We start from the raw sequence: 13,907 nt of genomic DNA, 5'->3' as shown, positions 1-13,907 counted from the left end.
CATAGCAACGTCCATTAAAAAACTGCATAAATAGAAATTTATGTAAAAAAATACATAAAATAAAGGGTGTTAATTTTCAAATTGGAATATGACTTCCTTCTTTGCTTCACTCACAGTCTTGTCTAAATTTTTTCCTCAGATGGTTCAATAAATTTAATATGTAACGAAACATTGGGGTTGGGGGGCTTGGAAAAAGGGGGGAGGGGTATGTTGATTTTTTAAAATGTTGCATACAAGTAGATACTTGAGAAAAAGAGAATTGCGTTACGTCGTCCGAAGACACATTGGTTTTTGCACTTTAACTTTAGTTTAAGTAAATAAAATTCTATTAAATTTAAACACAAGGTTAATTACCACAAAAGGAAGGTTGGGATTGATTTTGAGAGTTTTGGTCCCAACAGGTTAGGAATTAGGGGCAAAAAAGGGCTCATTTAGGCATTTTTCGTAGTTTTCACACAATAATTTTAGTACAAGTTAATAGAAATCTATGAAATTCAAACACAAGGTTTATGAACACAAAAGAAAGTTGGGATTGATTTTGGGAGTTTTGGTCCCAACAGTTGAGGAATTAGGGGCCAAAAAGGGGCCCAATTAAGCATTTTTCTTGGTTTTCGCACCATAAATTTAGTATAAGTAAATAGAAATCTATGAAATTTAAATACAAGGTTTATTACCATAAAAGAAAGGTTGGGATCGATTTTGGGAGTTTTGGTACCAACAGTTTAGTAATTAGGGACCCAAAGGGTTAAAATTAAACTTTGTTTGATTTCATCAAAAATTGAATAATTGGGGTTCTTTGATATGCCGAATCTTACTGTAAATGTAAATTTTTGGTCCAGTTTTTAAATTGTTTTACATTAAGGTCCAAAGGGTCCAAAATTAAACTTTTTAGTTTGATTTTAACAAAAAATGAATTCTTGGGGTTCTTTGATATGCTGAATTTAACCATGTATTTAGATTTTGGATATTGGACCATAATAGGTAAATCTCCAATGTTTAAGTTTTTAAGTTTAAGTTCTTAGACTACATTCATTTTGTGTCAGAAAACTATGTTGTGTCAACTATTTAATCGCAATCCAAATTCAGAGCTGTATCAAGCTTGAATGTTGTGTCCATACTTGCCGCAACACATTTGATTGATTCAAGGTACAAGGCCGGGCAAAAACTAAAATAAACACTTTTATGACCGTGCCGCAATTTTTTTGTTTTGGAGGGGGAAAGGGGGGGGTTGTAGTAGCTTTAACCCATGTTTGTCAGTACATTAGTCGTCACAAAGTTGGTTTCCATTTTATAATTTTAGTTTGCCTCAATCAAATCTTATGAAACATTTATACACAGAGAGATCAAGTTTGAATTTTGTTGGTGTCACTGTAAGTGTTAACTGTATAATTTGTCTAATATGGCCTGTTTAACTAAATAAAGGAGTAGGTCCGGTAAGGACCGATTTTGGCCTCAAATTTCAGGTTCATTTAACGAAAGATTTTGACCACTTTTTAAACACTTAAGTGTCTATTTTATTTGAATCAATTAGTTTATGTGAAAGATTTTAACTGATTTAGTCATTAAAAACGACCGGATTCAAGCTCAAATATGAAAAATCTACCAAATATGCCGAAAAATGTCACTTTTCAGATGGTTTTTGTCAAAAATGAAAGTGGCCGCATCCGTGTTCATCCTCAATCTTTATATATGTTATGTATTATCATAAAATACAACTTACATTTTAATATTAAGGATGAACACAAATGCGGCCACTTTCGTTTCCCACGAAAACCGTCTAAAATTTAACTAAAATGCTAGAATTGTAAAGATTTCCGTAATTTAGCATGACTTACTGGTGCTAGTACAAGATATATGTGCATCGTATTGTCAAAAACAGCCCATATTTATGTAGCAGAAGCATTCTAGCTATAGTGTACAATAAATAACTCAAAGTCTACATTTTAACAATTTTGTAAAACTGCTATATTTTGGGGCCAAAAAGGGGTCTTACTGGACCTACTCCTTTCTAAAAGTGACCATTTGATCTTAGGACTGAGAACCTTTTTGGAGACCTGTTTTTGTCATACATACAATATCATATTTTTCAACTTTCATGTAGATTTGTTTTTATCTTTTCTGTTAATTTAAAAAAAGAAGATGTGGTATAATTGTTAATGAGATGGTTACACGCCATTATTCCGACAGCCCATTACATGTAGTCTGACAACCCATTAGTCCGACAACCCATTGGTCCGACAGCCCATTGGTCCGACAGCCCATTGGTCCAACAGCCCATTGGTCCGACAGCCCAATACTCCAACAACCCATTAGTCCAACACTTATCAAGTCAAGCATAAGGGTAACAGGATAACAGAAAATTGTCTGTCTGTATTATTACTTTTAGATATACGTAGATAAAGTAACATGTTTTTAAAGAAATAACTCTGTATATATAACATAAGGCTTAGGTAGTTCGAATATTTTCTATATACTCAATTCGAAATCTGTATATAGAATAAAACAGAACAGAATATTTCATTTTTCCAAATTAAAGGGTATATAAAGATCATATTAACAACCAGTGGTGGTGCAAACTATTGATGATACAATGTACCCCGCCCAAATATTTCGTTGTCAAGTTGTGAATCTGAAAAATCATCACGCAGTATAGCTGACTAATATAAACCCTGAAACCAAATTTCAGAAATCATTGTATTGTAGTCCCTCAGAAAAATATTTTTTTAACTTGGCAGTCATGTGAAAAGTTTTCGGTAAACAGGAAGTGGTTGAGTAATGAATCTGAAAACTTATCACAAGATATAGCCGACTTCAATAAACCTTTTAGAAATCCTTATAATAAAGTTCATGAAAAAAATGCAACGAAAATATTCATGGGCCGGAGGGATGAACTGACGGACAGACTGACGGATGAACGGTTGAAAGGACGGACAAACAGAGGTAAACCAGTATACCCCACTTTTTTAAGCGGCGGTATAATGATTGGATCAACATAAAGACTTTACAACAATAATAAGATGATATAATATAAACTTTCATAGCACCATAAGCCTCAGTCACAATCGGAGCCAAAACAAAATTAAAAAAAACAACTATTTTCTACATTGGCTAGAGGTATAGGGGGAGGGTTGAGATCTCATAAACATGTTTAACCCCGCCGCAATTTTGCGCCTGTCCCAAGTCAGGAGCCTCTGGCCTTTGTTAGTCTTGTATGATTTTAAATTTTAGTTTCTTGTGTATAATTCGGAGTTTAGTATGACGTCCATTATCACTGTACTATTATGCATATTTTAGGGGCCAGCTGAAGGACACCTACGGGTGCGGGAATTCTCGCTACATTGAAGACCCATTGGTTGCCTTCGGCTGTTGTTTGCTCTATGGTCGGGTGGTTGTCGCTTTGACATATACACCATTTCCTTTCTCAATTTTAACTATATATATATATCAAATAACAGTCAGTATCAAGACATGCACTACATTATTCAAAAGAACTATTGTTTAACAATACAATCGTCAGTATCCCCCGTAATAGTAAAGTTTTTTTGTGTTAACATCGAGATGTGCTAGAAATGTGCTGAAAGAGTTTCTCCCTCAAATCATTATGAAGTAAGCATTCGACTGAAAAATGACGCTCATTCTCAACTCTATCAGCTGTACATAACGAGTGTCTGGCATTTCTCAATTCTTAATGTAATGGGTGAGCACCGATTCTTAAGTAATATATGCACTACCTTTCTTAAAATCTACGGAAGCGTATTAGCGCCAAACATTTTTTTTAATTTTTTCTTCCAATGTTTGCGTTACAACGCAAACCTTTGTTTTAGCTTATTTCTTATTTAAGATTCAAAGGAAACAGTAGTTATTAATAGATTGCAAAGCAAAATCCTCGAATAATTAGATCATATATCATTGACTTCAATAATGAGCAGAATTATATAAGAAAATGTGGTATGAATGCCAATAAGAAAACTATCTAAGTCACTATTCCTAAAAGTAAACCATCATAGGCCAAAGTACGGTCTTCAACACGGAGCATTAGCTTACACTGAACAAGAACTATAAAGGCCCCCAGAAACGATATCCTTGTTACTACTAGTATATATACTACTAAGAAAATTGAGTAAATTCAGGTTATACGGAAGAACAAAAATCAACCCTGCTAATATAACTATAACCGAATATAAATATACTTCCAAAGTAAGCTCTCGTTTTAGAACTGTGTAAAGTAGTTTTGCAATAAATATATAGAATGAAGATGTTTTTATTAATAAAATCATGTTCTATCTATTCAAATTGCTACCCAAGCATCTTAAAAAGAATACTTTATTATATTGAAATGAAAATTCAATGACTTTCTATCAAAGAATCTTGATCTGACATATTCTGAGATTTAAAAAAATTGTTTCCTTATTAAAAATTCATTTTAAAGCAGAGAGATAATTTGACTTGGAGTTTCACAATTGTATGACATTATTTTGGATCTTTCAATTTAAATATAAGTGAATATCGATAGCTGATTAATAAAGGAATCAAAAGAGTAAACAAATATACAGATCAATTTGCTTGTTTTCGAGATATTAGCCATTGAAATTTTGGAGGGAAAACTTTCTCTCTTGACTTTTCATAGCTTTATCATTGATAAGTTTACATTCTCAAAAACTATCAAGGAATAATTTAAATTTTATAAGACTTTTACAGATGGCTCATCATTATACATGTAAAAGATTTATAAAAAGATAAATGGGGGTCAATGCCATTTATTTTTAAGGCATTCAAATGAATAAAACCTGAGGTTTCTGAAAAATCTGACAAAAATCCCCCAAAATGACAAGCGAACTACAAAGTACCTTAACTAAGATTTGAAGCTAAAACCAAGTAATAGATTATCAATCTTACATATGAAATTTCTGAAAAAAAATGATTCTATTTATAATCAGGCTCTCCGACCAAACATAATCTTTTCAAGAATCTACATGTATGATATTTAAAAAAAAAAAACCTACCCCCCTTTTTTCTAACCTTCCAACCCCAATATTATATATGACATTTGTTGAGCCTTATGAAAAGAACAGGAAGGACTGTAAGTGAAGCAAAGCATGCAGTCATATTCCAATTTGAAAATAAACACCCTCTATTTATGTATTTATTGCATAAATTTCTATTTATCCAATTTCAGAGTGGATGTTGCTATGGATAATATGTGTTTCCGTGGTAACAATTGAAGTCAACAACACTTGACGATTGTAATTTAAAGTTTGCGTTAGCTTTTATGTATTTTTCTTATCGGTTATAAAACAATTCAGGACATTTAAGCTCTTAAACTACAATATTCTGCAAATAAAAACTCCGTTTCCAAGGAAAAAATCGGTTGCTATGGTGACAAAACTAAAAAAAATCCCATGCATTTCACTATTTAATTTGATAAAGAAGTATCAAAACTTCATAACTACAGTGCTAACTATTCTGTACACATTTGCACTTTTCTGAAAAACACCAGAGAAAATTTGATAATTCAGCAAAAATCCTAATTTCAGAAAAGTTGAAAATATGCATTTTTTCACAAAATTTTTCAAAAAATTTACAAATTTGGTTGACATGCAATCTTCACTAAAATGAAGCTTAAACGATGTTCTATCAATGTTACATATGAAAATTAATGAAAAATGCATGATTCTATTCATAATCAGGCTCTGAATTGTGGTGATTTAGCTGTTTTTTTACAGTTTTTACCACGCTTAACAACCAAAAAATAGAGTGGCCGTTACCATGACAACCACTCATATTTTCCCACTCAAAATTATTTTTTGAGCAGGATTCATTTATTGCTACTACTAGGCCAATTATAGAAAAAATCTGAAACCATCATGTATCGCACTCTGCCTGGTTCTTACAAAGAGCTGTATTAACTGTTTACAAAACTTTGAATTTTTTAAATACTAATTAGGCTTTTTCACCTCAGGAATAGATTACCTGTATTTGGCCAATCTTTTAGACATTTTTGGTCCTCGATGCCTTCAACTTCTTACCTTATTTGGCCTTTTTAATTTTTTGTATTCGAGCGTCGAGAGTCTGATGTAGACGAAACGCGTCTTGCGTAAATACAAATTTCAATCCTGGTACCTATGATGTGTTTATTTACCTCTGTTCAATAGTCATAAATCAATTAAGCGAAAACAAATCACATCTATTATCAGATAAAAACAGCGTATTTAATTATTTAATTTTTTTTGGAAACAAATGAGATCATGTTTGGAAATTGTTGGTTACTTATTGAAAAACCGCCATAGAAGAGGTTGTTTTTTCTTGGCTAAGTAGTTTTTCCCAAAGCATTTGATAAAAAGTATTTCAAATGTAAAGGAGCTATAAATTGATTTTTATACGGGGGGAGGGGGATAGGATGAAATCTGAAAAAAAAACAAGAATGTGTCCCAAGTACACGGATGCCCCATCCGCACTATTATTTTCTATGTTCAGTGGGCTGTGAAAATGGGATAAAATCTCTAATTTGGCATTAAATTAGAACGATCATATCATAGGGAACATATTTACTAGTTTGAAGTTGATCGGACTTCAACTTCATCAAAAACTACCTCGACCAAAAACTTTAACCAAAATTTTAACCTGAAACGGGACAGACAGACGAACGAACGCACAAACGAACGGACGCACGAACAGATGGACGGACGAACGGACGCACAGACCAGAAAAGATAATGCTCATAAATGGGACATAAAAATGAGGACAGGAGTTTTGAGAAAATAAAAAAGGCAGAATTACAATTGATGTAAAAAATCAAATGGCTCCCTAAGTGGTCCGGAACTTTTGTGTTGATTATATGAATTGGATCCTACACAAACGAACCATGATGAATGATAATCAAGACGAAGGGACTATGAGTGATGGGTGTTATACAAAAGTTACCTTTATTATTTATACATACATGTTTATACATGTATGCATTTATCAACTTAAAAATATATATATATATATGTAGTATACTGTCGAAATTAACAGAAAGGAACTTATTAAAATGTTTATACTTCGAATTCATCTTATATAAACAGCCATAGCCTTATGTTTCTAAATTACGAATGTTCAATTTTACACGGGAAACTATACAAACTTTTACGACTAAATGGATAATTTCCCCCAATTATTGATTCTTTATTTTTTGAACGGTGATATACAATAATGAGATATTATAACAATGCCAACAATCCAAAAAAAAACATGGATGTAAGCAATTATAGGTAACTGGTCGGTCTTCAACAATGAACAATCCTCTACCACATAGTCAGCTTTTGAAGCCCTGATTTGACAAAATGCGGATGGTTTAAAGGGCAAAATAAAACCCACAAAAAACATATAATAGGCAGCAACTAACAACACTGGTTCGGAACACGCTCACAAAAAATGCAGCTGGGTTAAAGTTATATGAGCGCTTAACCCTTCACTAAACTTGGAATGTACAACATATCAAAAAGTGACACTACAAAATACGAAAAAAATGTTTGTAATGGTAGAACTCACCATATCTTCACGAAACACGGTGACTTACATAGCTTATTTGCTTATATCTATGTCAGTTGGTCTCTGGTGGATAGTTGTCTCATTGATATAATTATATCTTACCACATTATTTTATATAATACGAGTCAACGACAAAGATTAATACCAATGCATAGATGGAAATTACAAGGAATTCCGCTCACGATGGTACTATGATGAGAATGAAAGTTAAACTGTTGTGGATTTTTTAAATTCTTAATCGTTTGTTTAAATTTTTTCATTCAAACTTGCATTTATGATAAGTTCTATATGAACAATCTAGTCTGTTTAGATCAATTTCTATTCAAATAAAGGCAACATGTTGCAGTAGTATATCGCTATTCGAAACGTGAATGCATGCTGATTGGTCTTATGTTATATATTATAAATAGAGAGAATAGAACAATTGCAGCTTAGCTGTAGTGCTTGGTTTTTATTATTTGATTAAAAGACTATCCAACAACAGTACTTACAATGTGAAGATTAATTTGAAATACTGCCACAGAAAGTCCTGCTTTAAAATAGATGATACCACTACGTATGACACGTGCAAGGTAGGTTTTATCACATACTATCAATTACCCAAATGTATATTTGAAGTTAAGGTGACACTGAGAAGATGTGTTACGTAACTGTTTAGATTTGTTAACCTGTTGACACAACGGTACCTTGTAATAATTTATCTTATAATAACATGGTTTGAAGTTCTATTTTCCGTTCTAGACTTGAACAACCTCTGTTTAATGAAAAAAATAGTTTTCTTGAGAATAATAAACTCGAAGATTTGGAGCCAGGAAATATATAAGCTTTATGAAGATCTTTGCAATACTTTTGTAAAAAAAAAAGATCATTTATAGAACGAGGACCACACTCATGACATGTATATTGCATTTAACATGATGTCGAATAATGTGTCTGACTGTCCAATATCACACACAAAACAAGATAGACCAGGTGGGTCAATATGTAAAATAAAGGCAACGTAGTATAGCGGTGTTCAATAGTCATAAATCGATTAAGTGAAAACAAATCCTGGTCTCAAACCAAAAGCGAGGGAAACACATCTACTGTGAGATGACAACAAAGAAACAACAGCAACTAAAAAAACAAACAAACCCGCCAACAGACATAGAAACGAACTATTTGGTAACAACTGCCATATTCCGGACTTTAGGAAAACGGTGGGTTGAACCTGGTTAAATGGCTAACCAACTACTTTTGCTAAAATAAAGGTTTATTACTATATAGTTATCAAAGGTACCAGGATTATATATCAGATCATATCAGTATCACAACCACAATTATAACAAGTATATTCAAATTGAACATGATGTCCATTAATGTGACTGACTGTCCTATATCAAATTTGAAAAATATATATATATATATCAGGTGCGTCAACAGGGTAGCGTCTCTCGCTATGCATTCATTCAATATGCTACAAATTGGACACAATAGGGAATATTACAGATCAGACAACTGCACTGGTATTCTTTAATTCTAAATCGCAAAATATGTCACTAGTGAGTTGAGACACTGACACATCGTATTGGTCATACAATTTCTGATGGTGACCGTAAAACATATTATGTCGATTTAAGTTGTTCGTCCTCATATCGGATCAGCTTTTGTGTAAGGAGCACACTCCTGTTAATGCAGTTCAAATAGTGTGAACGTGCACAAGCGTAACGTTTTAAACTGGGATATGTAAACGGCATATGATGGCGCAGGGTATATGTTATTGGTGAGAAATGGCGGGAAGTTGACAGTTGAAAAGTTAAAATCATAACGTTACATAATCTATTTTGAAGTCATAAATATGTGTCAATATCGAGTAGAGAATCAATATATGAAGCAGACTGTCTTTTTCGGTATTATCATTGAAACATATAAAAGTAGGTTATTGAGCGACAGAAGATAATTATTTTTTCTAAAAGTAGAAATTAAAGAACTTTACAAGATGTTTTTATTTTGTATTTGAAACGGTTCTGTATGAAATCTGCTTCATATGAACACAAAAAATAAGTTGGCCAGAATAGTGCACAATTAGTATACCCATTGGAATACCGACTGTTTGTTGAATCAACAAATAGGGCAGTATAATTTAAATTAAGGTGAAGAAAAATGACATTATTATCGTGTATTTGTTTACCTTTAAGTAAATCTTTCACTTTTTGATTCTTTGCATGTGAAATGCATGCAACTGATGATGCCCCTCGTATTCAAAAGCAAAATCACAAAAAATACTGAACTCCGAGGAAAATTCAAAAAGGAAAGTCCCTAATCAAATGGCAAAATCAAAAGCTCAAACACATCAAACGAATGGATGACTTGGTACAGGCATTTTCTTATGTAGGAAATGGTGGTTTGAACCTGGTTTTATACTCGGTAAACCTCCCACTTGTAAACCTATTGCTGAGAAATTAATAATTCATCAGTTTGTACAGTTTTGTCGACTGTTTGGTAAGATCCTGGACAGTGGTGATCCCATGTGTTATTCTTATGATCAGTGTTCACGAAAGCCATGCTGTGCGTTTGTTAGAATGGTGTGTTTTTCTAAGTTTCCCATTACTAGTATGCTGCTCGTGATTATACGTTCAAGTATTCTACAGGTGATATCTCCACAGCTATTAGATGGCTGGAAGAAGACTGGCAGTAGAAACTTCAACAATTTAACTGGCAATCCATCTGGCAATACATCTGATCCAGTTTTTAGAACACCTGGCTTTGAGACTTTTATGTTAAGTATATCTGGGAAATTTCGCATATTCATTGCTTTGATGTCGCCCTCTGTTTCGTTTGAATTGGCAGTTTGCGAGTTGCCTTGGTTCCAGAGTTACAAACAGATGAGAATTGGTTTGTTAACTATGCTGGCTTTTGCAGATGGTTCAGAGTATGAAATATCATATATTCCTTTCAAGGGTGCTACTCCACTGTGTTCTTTGTTTTTACTGTTCATACAGCTCCACAAGCGTTTTTGATTTGTCGTGCAATCTGGTGAGATTATGTTGTTGGTATAATCATTATTCATTGCTTCATGTTTTATTGCAGTTGTAAGTTGTTAGAAGTGTTTTCTTGTCCCTTGATTTGTTTGAGGATCTGCGACTGTGTACATTCCTTCTCTTTCGTCACAATAATACTTTTGCAAACAATAAATTTATAAAAATGACTATATAATAGATATACATGTTTAAACACCAGAATGTCACATTTTTAAATTTCTAAAAATTTCCAAAAAAAAGGGATAGAGTTCAAAATTAGGTTTGTAATACTGATAAAACATGTATTAATATTAATACTAGTAACAAGATTACAATGGCCAATTCAGCATATTGAACAATAATACTTATATTTCATTGACTGCTATTGATCTTTTTGTGTAATTTCTAAATTGAATAATGCATCCTGCAAAGTTTGGCATTACAATGCGTCTTGTGTGAGATCATAATCATATCTCTTTGTTGGACCCTGCTTTGTGTAAATTTAGGCAACAAAATATGTCCAAGTGAAATGTGTATACAGTTTAGCATTGAACTGTGCCTTCATAAGAACTTCATCTCTTACATTTTCATATTGAACTTCATTTTGTGTGATGCACATTTTTACATTGGACTGTAATTTGTGTGGTGGAATAATGTATATTAATCAATCTGTTTATTTAAAAATATTGGAAAATGCATTGCTCTTTATTTACAAGTGGCAAGTGTATTTTGGTCCAAATGATTTGTGGGGCTTCCTCAACCACAAAAATGCATTTATTTGAAAGATAGATTCTAGTTAAATAAAATGTTTAATTTCTGGTGCATTTTTTCAGTATCTCAGTAATATTTTGTCCTTATTAATACTCCTGACATTTCTGAATTCTTCTGAAAAATCTCAAATTCCTACCTTCTCCAAAATAATGTTCCATTCAGATAAAACAATATGCATGCAAGAAAATTGCCTTATTCCTGTACCTGTATCAAGTAAGGTAGGTCTTTCTGAGGTTTTATTGTGCTCTTGTTCTCAATCTCTTTTGACCAAGAAAAGAACTTTTAAAAGAGACAGGGTATTTTTTACACCTTTGTGAACTTTCTCCTTTACAAGCGATCTTGATTTGAGGTATTAGGAAACTGTAAATTTAGAAATCAATACGCAATTCAACTAACATTGGCATATTGCAAAATTTTATGTAATATCAATACGATTGTTTACAGGGGCGTAGCTAGAAAGAAACGATGTGGAAGCATTACCGATGAGCGGAGCGAGGCGAAAAAAATTTGGGACCCTATTATGCAGCCATTTTTTTTTTTTCGGTTTTCGGTCATAGGACGGTTAAAAGAGGAGCTATATACATGTAGATTAAAATTTATGAATGTAAAACTATTAATAAATCTTCTGAATATAGTAATACATAAACAACACATACTTGTGATACAGAATTTACTCAAAATTGTCCAAAATCTGCTCTTCGGGTCTGGGCAGAAACAAACTTTATTACTTTGTCAACATTCACACTGAAATCCCGATGAATATGCAGTAATGCTATGTAACTTTCGTTGTTCATTGTTGATCGTACATTTGTTTTCAATTACATACGTAGTACCGTGACTGGTAGATCTCAGGGCCATCATGGCATGGTAGCACTCGCGAGATGTTATAAACCAGCGTTAGTGTTCGGCATCGAGCGACCTCCCAATTGAATTCGTCAAAATTACATGCTAGGTCAGTTTCGTATATTTCAGACAATATTGAGATTTGTTCGTTTGTGATATTTCCTACAACACGATGAAGCAGATACAGCACAAAGAAGCAATTTTCTGATAACTTGACGCGACCCCACTCTCCAGTTGCCTTATCATATGGTCTATGAACGCAAAAAATAATGAGACTTTCCAATACTGTTTTGGCGTGGTTGCAGGGTGATTGGCTCCGGTAGTCTGTCAACCACATTGCCTCGGCTTATTTTCAACGATATCGAAGGGATCTGATAATTCTAATGCCGATTGGTACATCACATTCCAAACTGATGAACTGTACACTGTAAAATGTGCTCCAAAACTACATATCTTAGACTAAGTATTACAAATTCAAAAGTAAAAATCTTGTAAAAGGTACAAGTAACCTTCCGATTTTTTCATAATCTCAAAAAAAAAACCAATTATTTTGAAACCAAATGTCGTTATTTAATGATATTTCATCAATTAAAAAAAGTGACAACATAGTTGTTTCCTTTAACATTCAATTTATAAATTTTTATTTTCCCATTTCTTTTTTTGCATGGACCGAATCAATGTGCACGCAACTTCGGAGCTACGATCTTTTTCTGAATGAACAGCTTCATCAACAGAATGAACAGCTTCATAACACTTGTAACTAGGTTGTCAAACTAATATCCGGGATAGAAGAAAAAGACACCAAAAGTCCCCGATTCCGATTGACCAACTCATCTCTCTCTCTTCTGCTTTTTTTTTTTTTTTTTTTTTTTTGTGAAAACGACGTGGATGCACGTGCTGTCGTGCCTCCGGGTAGCTACGCCCCTGGTTTAATGTAAGAATTTAATTTTTGCAAATGTGAAAATATCATTGTATTTGTTTTTTCACATTGATAAAACAACACAATAATTTCTGACTTAACCGTATATATACATTTCCAGGTGTCACCATAATCCAAGACTTCAAATCTAATACCTTACCATTCTGTTAAAGACATTTATTACAATGGTTGCAATGAATTACATTGATTTCCCAGTTAGATAAAAACCGATAATTTCACATGTGAAATAAACGTTGTTATTTCACTCTCTGACGTCATACCACAATAGGCGTTGTCAAGACGTCGATAACGGCAGATCAAAACAAATTGTGAATGCGTAGAAACGAGATAGTTCCCTACGCGCATTCCTGAATTAATGTGTTATTCGGTCACACGTTGAATATTTTTATCTATTTGAATTCTTCGATTAGTTATTCTATAATTATCCCTCTTTAATTTTTTTCATTTGTAATACAACTGGCATGGTATTATTATAAGTAAAGAACAGTGATGAAATCTAATGGCAAAATTAACCATCACAATCAGACTCTTTTAACTACTTTCATTCACTTATCCTTGTATTGACCTTAAGTTATTGTTATGAAACTAGAAAAAATTACTTGTTTTTTGCTCCCAATTCCTGAATGTTTAGAGAAATTACCCCAAAACAAACCCAGCCTTTCCTTTGTACAATTTCAAAAAGATCTGTACACTTACACACAAGTTATTGTCTGGAAACAAAAAAATGCTTATTTGGACCCCTTTTTTGGCCCCTTATTCCTGAACTGTTGTGACCATAACCCCCAAAATCAATCCTAACCTTCCTTTAAAAGTTTCAAACCTTG

General features: G+C 33.0%; 1 protein-coding gene across 1 annotated transcript in view; it reads right to left on the bottom strand.

Moving 5' to 3' along the window:
• The window catches only part of LOC139520706 (allantoicase-like), a 36,933-nt gene extending 28,801 nt beyond the window's left edge, over positions 1–8,132 (bottom strand). Inside the window, exon 1 of the mRNA XM_071313588.1 lies at positions 8,022–8,132. The gene's annotated coding sequence lies outside the window, so the exon portion shown is untranslated. The remainder of the gene's footprint in view (positions 1–8,021) is intronic.
• Between the last annotated feature and the right edge of the window lie 5,775 nt (positions 8,133–13,907).

This window comes from Mytilus edulis, chromosome 4 (assembly GCF_963676685.1).
Source record: "Mytilus edulis chromosome 4, xbMytEdul2.2, whole genome shotgun sequence".
Taxonomy (NCBI): Eukaryota; Metazoa; Mollusca; class Bivalvia; order Mytilida; family Mytilidae; genus Mytilus; species Mytilus edulis.
Note: the sequence above shows the minus strand (reverse complement) of the source record. Positions and strands in the feature narration are given on the sequence as shown.